This window comes from Colossoma macropomum, unplaced genomic scaffold (assembly GCF_904425465.1).
Source record: "Colossoma macropomum unplaced genomic scaffold, Colossoma_macropomum, whole genome shotgun sequence".
NCBI lineage: Eukaryota > Metazoa > Chordata > Actinopteri > Characiformes > Serrasalmidae > Colossoma > Colossoma macropomum.
This window is the reverse complement of record NW_023494802.1, coordinates 15,205,351-15,213,199: the sequence shown is the minus strand read 5'-3', so window position 1 is coordinate 15,213,199 and position 7,849 is coordinate 15,205,351.

Below are 7,849 nucleotides of genomic sequence, written 5' to 3'. Positions count from 1 at the left end.
TTTAATGTGGCTTTTAAAGGACAGAGACATAGCAACGCTAATAATAACACAACGGTCTGTTACTGTGTTAGACCATAAAGATAAACATGCTCATACATTACAGCAGGATTGTTCATGTTATCGGTTCAAGCAGTGCATGATGAACTGACCATCACGTATCTGTAATAAATAAATACAGATGCATCACATCTTAATAGGCCTGTTGCATTCATCTTATCAGACTTGTATAAACTATCAGGTGTGAAGGCGCCATTTAATAGAGCACTAGATAGATGAGGAGGTATCATTTTTTATTGCAGCAGATAAAGTACTGTACATGTTTTATCTGGTTGTGCTTATTACATTTTGGCACTGGCTCATTTATTACTATATAAAGACCTTTGATAAATGCTTATGGACCAGAGCAGTGTGCCACTATGGTGACGTGTACTATCACTGACACAGACGAACAGATTAATAAAGTCGGCTTGCTTATCTTTCTTTAGAGAAATCAAACATCTAAACAGACAGCAATTAGTGTAATCCTTGTTTTAGGACATCTGTAGCCTATTTTAATGGAAATGCCATGATACTGTGAACAACCGGTATAAAAGTATAAAACATCTGATCCAGATAAAAATTGTAAGAGTCATTCGCAGCATCATAACTGAGGAGGCTGTACATCTTGGATGAGTAACTGTTGAGCTACTATTGAGACTCTTTTATTTGGGTCAATTGCAGATAAACATGAATGTTATTATCTTGGCAAATCTGAGCATAATTTGTGACTTTATTGAGATCTCTACAAAGACTCAAAAGGTAATTTCTCTTCGCTATGTGTTTGCACAAATTTTCTTTACGAAAAAACAATTAACAGAATCATCTGTGTTCAAAAAAGTTCACAAGAACATACAGATGTCAGAAAATAAATATAAAATAAAAACAATTGGACCTAAAATACACCCCTGAGGTACCCCACAACTAACAAACTGAGACAAATACAGAGTTTCACCAACATCCACCTGTTGTTTACTGTCTTCCAAACGAAAACATACAGTTACAGTACTGTTAAGCATCATGTGTTTTAATCTAATGGACAGTATGGAACTGAATCACAGAAATACCCACAAAATGACTGAATTTCTCAAAGTTCTGTACATTTTAATGATATATCTTTGTTGTTGTGTTTCAAAGTTGGTGAAATTAAACCAACGTCTGTGCTAAATACACATAGCTTTATAGTATATAAAACCTATTTTTTCCAGTTTTCAGCTTTGGACAAAAATTACATTTAGCAATATGGCAATATGATTCCCCAAAACTGTACGCACAGCAATTGTCCCAAACATCTGCACCCATCTGATATATGCTACTTTTGTCATCAACCACTAAAAATTTGCACTGAAGTAATATTGTACAGGAAAGTTGCCTACATGCTTATTATATATTATGCTTTGAACAATATTCAGGTTACATTTTTGTAAATCAATTGAAATAAACCCTGGAGATAATTGTGTGGATGACTATGCACTGATGATGATTAATCTTTAGCAATAAGCCCTCACTTAAGGCACTGTTAGCTGCCTGGAGTTTAATGATGTGTGGCCAAAAGGGAAGAAGAATGATTCAAATATCACGCACATTCTTTCATAGGTGTGATGTCCTAGTCATCATGAAATGTTCCATTGTTTCTTGACAGTCACCACTCCAGCTCACTTCTCTGCATTAGCTGAAAAGGACACCATGGAAGTGACCTTCAATAGACAAAGGAACATTTCATAATGACTAGGACAACACAGTCCTCCATCAGTTCCCTGTGGGTTGAAGATGTAGACAGGCTGGAGCTTGACTGAGCACATCGTGGACCTCATAAAGGCCTTCAAGTGAGGACAATCACAGGTTCATTGCACTGAGTGCAATTTGTACAAACATATCTGTGTACATAGTAACACATAGTAATTCAAATACACACCACTCTCTACCAGAGTTACTGCTTGAGGAATGTTATGTAGAAGAAGGATTCAAGTAGCACAACAATGACTTGTGTTGTGTTGAAGTCATAGGCCCAGTCCCATTTCACCCCCTGCCCCTAGCACTTAGCCCTACTCTTCTGTTTTGTGCATTCATGCCTAAGGGTAGGGTGTCCTGATTCTTGTTGAGATAGAGGGGTAGGGTAAAGTGTTAGGGCTACATGGCCCTCCAAATAAAGGTTTTTCAGAGATTCACTCCAAACAGAGTGTTATGAGAAAAAAAAGAAAAACCACCAAGATGGCAGCGCAAGCAACCAAATAAACCCACAAATGTGAGAATTTTCTCAGTTAAAATTTACGATCATCATTGTATTCTCTTAGTTTAATGTTTCAGTGTATTATGGTTCTTTTCTTCATAGCAAGCATTAAAAATCCCTAGTAGCACTGATGTCTCAGTAGCTAGCTAGCTGATTTTCACCTGAAACAGTGCAGCTTCTGATGCCATTTAAGGTGGAACGGGAAACTTCGAACAAGAAGCTGGCGAATAGCTGACTTTAGCTTCATATCACTGAAGAATCAGGGGTTAATAAATAATTGTTATACCCCCCCCCCATTTAAAGGCATATGATGGCCTAAATATATCTAAAGCCCAGCAGTGAGGAGCTGAACTTTACCCTCCTCTGCTATCGCTGCAGACTGGCAGGGGCACCTACAGAGCAGCGCTAGTAGCTGTTAATGAAGTAATGTTCTTTTTTATTAGAGGGTTGTTTCATTTCATAGGGGAAGATTTCAATCACTACCCCTTGTAACTTGTTCCAAGGGGCAAGGTGACACTTGAAGACAAGCGGTAGGGGCAAAAGTAGAAAACAGGATTGCGCCATAGTGTGCTTGCCTGTTCATTTCACTCACACTGCAGTTTGAAAATGTCAGTTTTATTCACTAAAATTGGCCTCTCATATTTCAGAAAGCTGCTTGAGCTCAATGAGAAGGAAGATACTGATACTAAAACCCAGCTCCACATGGTGTCCTTAGCTGAAACATTTGAGGCAGACTCATGAGACGTGCAGGCTCTGCTTGTGCCATCTCCAGCATATCGGTCCTGCTCATTTTTTTAACTAAGCTAATTTTTAGTCTACAGTGGTAAACCTCAGATTAAAAGCATAATGCAGCTCAATCTCTTTCTGCAGGCCCCTGAGTGACCATTCCACTGGCAGAATGAAACCTGACTTATATTTTTGTTTAAATAGAATTACCTACAAAAAATGTATCCTTGTAACTTTTTTAAGTTAACTAGGACATTGTTGGGTGTCTCTTTGTGTGAAATGTTGCGACTTTATGTTGAGCTGCTAGTGAGCAATGCGAGGTGAAAGGGGAGGAGGGAGAACCCCCTGCTGTGAAAACAATTTAGACCTCTCTACAAGGACAGCGCAGTTGCAGTTTCTATTGGTTTGGGGGGAAAACAAGCACCACATGAATGTCCTTTGTAGCTGGATGGTGAGATTAGTTGAGTGTGACGCATGCGCTGTTTTTGACATGCTGGAGGATAGATGCAATCAAACAACACAAAGCAATCATATATATTGTAGAATAATTTTAAAAAATAAAGTGAAATTTAAACATCTACAGTTAATTCTCAATTTATTTCTGCTTTGCGTAAGTTCAAAACACAGGTAAACAAGGCCAAAAGCTGATTGAGGTCAGCTAGCTAATAAACTACAACAGCCATTTTACAACCTCAGTTTTCTGTTTATCTCTCATATTAACAGCACTGGGTGAATGAGGTCCTCCTCGGAAAAAAAACTATGACCCCACTTGCATTTAAAAGCATGGAGAGACCACTACTGAGTCTGTATCAATGCAGTTCTCACTGAAGGCTGCAGTAAGACTGCATAGAAGGTGCAGGTGAGCTCCCTTTTGAACACCGGAATAAGAAACGGGACACCCTGCAGCCTCATGACCTTGTGTGCATGTACAGTTGTGGACTGTAGGACAGTGAGTGTCCTATTTGGGACTGGGCTTAAGAAACCAAAACTACTGCTAAAGTCAGTGAAAGGAGTGAAAAGTTAATATGCTCTAATTGTGTCCAAGTTCAGGCAATCACAGATACCGGGACACGAACCATGTGATGTCCTTTGACCTCCACGGTGTCTAGAAATAATCGGTTTCTACAACAGGGAGGCTGGATTTTAAGATCTATCACCAATTTACTTACATGATTTTATCACAGGCAAATCAGTTGCACACAATATGGAAAACTTAAGTGACGTATACACAAATGACGCACACCTGTATCGCTCCACACTGCAGCAAATGTCTTATCACTGTGCGAATACAATGATCAGAAGATTATACAACCTTTATTCCACTAAGGCTGCTCATCAAAGGGACTTCAGTCTAGTGGTCTGAGGATCATAAATTCCCCTCTGGCATTAAAGCCAATGTGGGTTTGGTTTGATAACAAAGGGAGGACAAAGATGAGTTGCTAGCAGCATAGTGTCTCCTTTAAAATTATATTCAAAATGGTAACTTCACAGAAGAGGCCAAAAACAGTATTTACTTTTAATGCAAATTAATATGAAGACATTTTATTCCAGTCATTTCTATTGCTCCATTAACCATGAACTTTTAATCAGTGTTTAGGGTAAATACTCTGCTCAAATGATGTAGAAACATAAGAATAAAAAATGGAGAAACTTCATTTTAGACAGTGACAATTCATTATTTGCTAATGCACTTGCAATGCAATAGGTTGTGTCATAAAGTGACACCAATCACCCACACCAGACTATTTGTTAAACAAATTACATAATCTAGAAGTCTTACATATCACTTACGTCTAACAAGTATTCTTCCTCAAGTTTTCAAACAAGACTTCAGATGCTGGATTCAGTTGGAGAAAAAATGCTTTATGTTTTTATCACAAGCAAAGTGCATTCAGCCTAGGCATTAGGCTCTGGACCCAAATGTGAATACGATGTACCATGTTTTTATACACTTTTCAGAGATGAGGTAATCCCCTCTTTCTCTTGATGTGTCATAACCTGTTTTGCCCATCATTAAACCAAAGATTTATCACTTGGTTGGACCTAAATCATTATCTAAATCATTAAAAAAGAGCAAGCTGAATCTTTGGTACCCAGCACCTTCCTTGGGTTTATCAAGCACCTGTTTATACACTGGCCTCCTTGTGGCTTAAGGTTCAAAGGGTTCACTTTAAGGCCTCTGCTGCTTAGAAAAGTTCTGGTATTTTCCAACACACAGACAAAGTTTCACGGGTTTTGTTGCCTTATGTATACTTTCCAGTGTCCTATGTACATACCTTTTATTAATGATGTCCTCTTTATTCATCATCTTTTATAATTATGTTAGAATTTTTAATTTTATTAAATCATTTACTCCCATTTTTTCCGATGTTCTAACCAAATGACAATAATGTTGTGTGGGCTGAATGACTTTGGAGGGCATTCAATTTAAGCTTATTTGCATAGCGTTTTTTACAACTGGTGTCATCACAAAGCCGCTCTACAGAAATCTGGCTCAAGGCCCCAAGTGAGCAATCAAAGTGACAGTGGCAAGGAAAACATTCTAAAAGCAAGCGGAAGAAACCTTGAGAAGAACCAGGGCTCAAAAGGGGAACCCATCTTCTTCTAGTCGACACCGGATTGTAGAACAACAGCACAACAAGAGCGCTAAGAGGTGGGAAGTGAATAAGGAAATGCCTAATGAATGTACAATAATGAATACAACAAAAAAGGTCTAACCAAAGCCTATCAGACGTAGTCTAAATAGAATGAGTATGAGAATTTAACCCATGACTGCAGTGAGGACCTTTTAGTGTGAACAGGTAAGTGATGAGTACTGTTAGATGTCTTTAAGAAAGTAGGTTTAGTTTAACTCTTTCCAGGGCTCAGCTGACACCGGCCCAAACTGTCCATCTCCTCAGCCACTGTTCTCTCTGTTTCTCTCTGTTAAATCCAGCCATGCTTTTTAAAATCAGCATGAATCAGAAGTCGTATCACATTTTTCTTCTGTATAGTGACAGATTCCTGTGTGAAATCCACATTAGGGAGAGTCTCTAATGTTAGGGTGTTAGTCTCTAATGTTACTCAGTGTTAGGGTGGAGTGGGAGATGAAACATGACATATCGGTTAACCATATTAGTTAATATTTTTTCCCGGTGATGTAATCAAATCGAAAGATGTTTTAGAGGTGGGTAAACGTTACTACAATTCCATCAAAGATCATGTTGAACTGCAAATTTTGTCAAGGTCATGAATTAACAAAATAAAAATAAAAAAAATAAAAAATAAAAAAAAACAATTTCTGGCTAATTTTAACGAACACATACAAAAACAAACCAGTGCTAGTTTAAATTAAGCAAGTTGCACACTCAGATATTAAGGTGCAGCACAGGCTTCATTTTTCAGCACTAAACCAGGAAACTACAGCAGCTCCTTCATGAGTGACAGCTCAGCGCAAATCAATGAACTCCTGACACGAAAAGCAAAAATCACGACTCTGCCAGCTGTCTAATGAGTGTCTCGCTGCTGTCGACTCGCTACAATTATTAACTACTCTTAAGCACAAGCCACTTTAATAGAGAGCCGTCAAATCACCAACAATTTTTTTTTCTTTCATTGTGTTTCCTTATATAGTGTTTATTCAAGCTGCAGCTGGTTATGTCAGCAGGTAACCAAAGGAATATGTTCAATATATTGACACATGCATCACAGACGGCCTTCAGTTCCATTCAGCTCTCTCATGACACATTCGTTTACTCTTCTTCTGAGTAAATGTTAGTTCCCTAAATGCGGAAATCAACTGATTTTTTCTGATTTTCTGTCCCTGCAGGTCTTGGTCTGCCAGCAGGTCATGAATAAATGTATGTGGATCAACTGAATTGGTTTAAATCATAGTTGAAAACACATTTTGGACTTTTAACTGACTTAAGACTAAAATCCTTTTGCTTTGAGTGACCCCATCCCTTAATTATGTTTATTTTATTAAAATAAATGATTGAACAGTCCACTTTTTCACTACCAGTACAATAATAGCACTGAATGATGCGTTACCACTTTGAACTTTATGTTTCAGTAGTGACTGTTTCAGTGGTGATTTTAGCTAATTTGTATAATCCTTAGTTAGTTAGTTAAATCTAGTAAAGATCAGTCAATGTGGATAGGTTCCACAGACTGAAGAGTCTGACCAAGAAACTTCCCAGCGGTTTTGTTGGTTTCCGTTAATTAACTCTTAGTTTTCTAATTTATAGATGTAATTCTCTTTGCAAAATTATACGTCACAGCATACTCTTATGTTAAATGTGAAGTATGGACTGGTGACCTGTCCAGGGTGTTTCCTGCCTTCAGCCCAATGAATGCTGGGATAGGTGCCAGCACCTTCCGCGACCCAGGAGGATAAGCGGCTTAGAATATTGGTTGGATGGTTCAGCTTTACCAGTTCAGCCTGTAGCTATGAACGCAAACAAAATAGCAAATATGCAATGAGCCATTAGAGCTCTAAGAAAAGAGTGATTTTAGTCTTATTGAAGCTATTTATTTGTTACAGTAAAAAACAGTCAGTTTAATATAACACACCTGTTTTAATTGATGCCTATACGTTGTGCCATGATGAATATTTGGTTCAAGTTAACCCTTGTGTGGTGTTTTCAATGTTTACCAAAAGAAAAAATGATGTGATTTATTATTATTTTAACCTCATATTCCTTGTTCTTTGCTCATTTTCTGTGAAGAACATATAAAATAACCCATTTTCAGTGTCTTCACTCTGTTCACTGCCCACACATTTATATTACACATATATAGTAGTGTTGGGTGAACCCGTAGGAATAAAAGTGTGGAGGTGCTGTGTCCTTCACTCTGTTCTCCTCCTACATGGCCTGC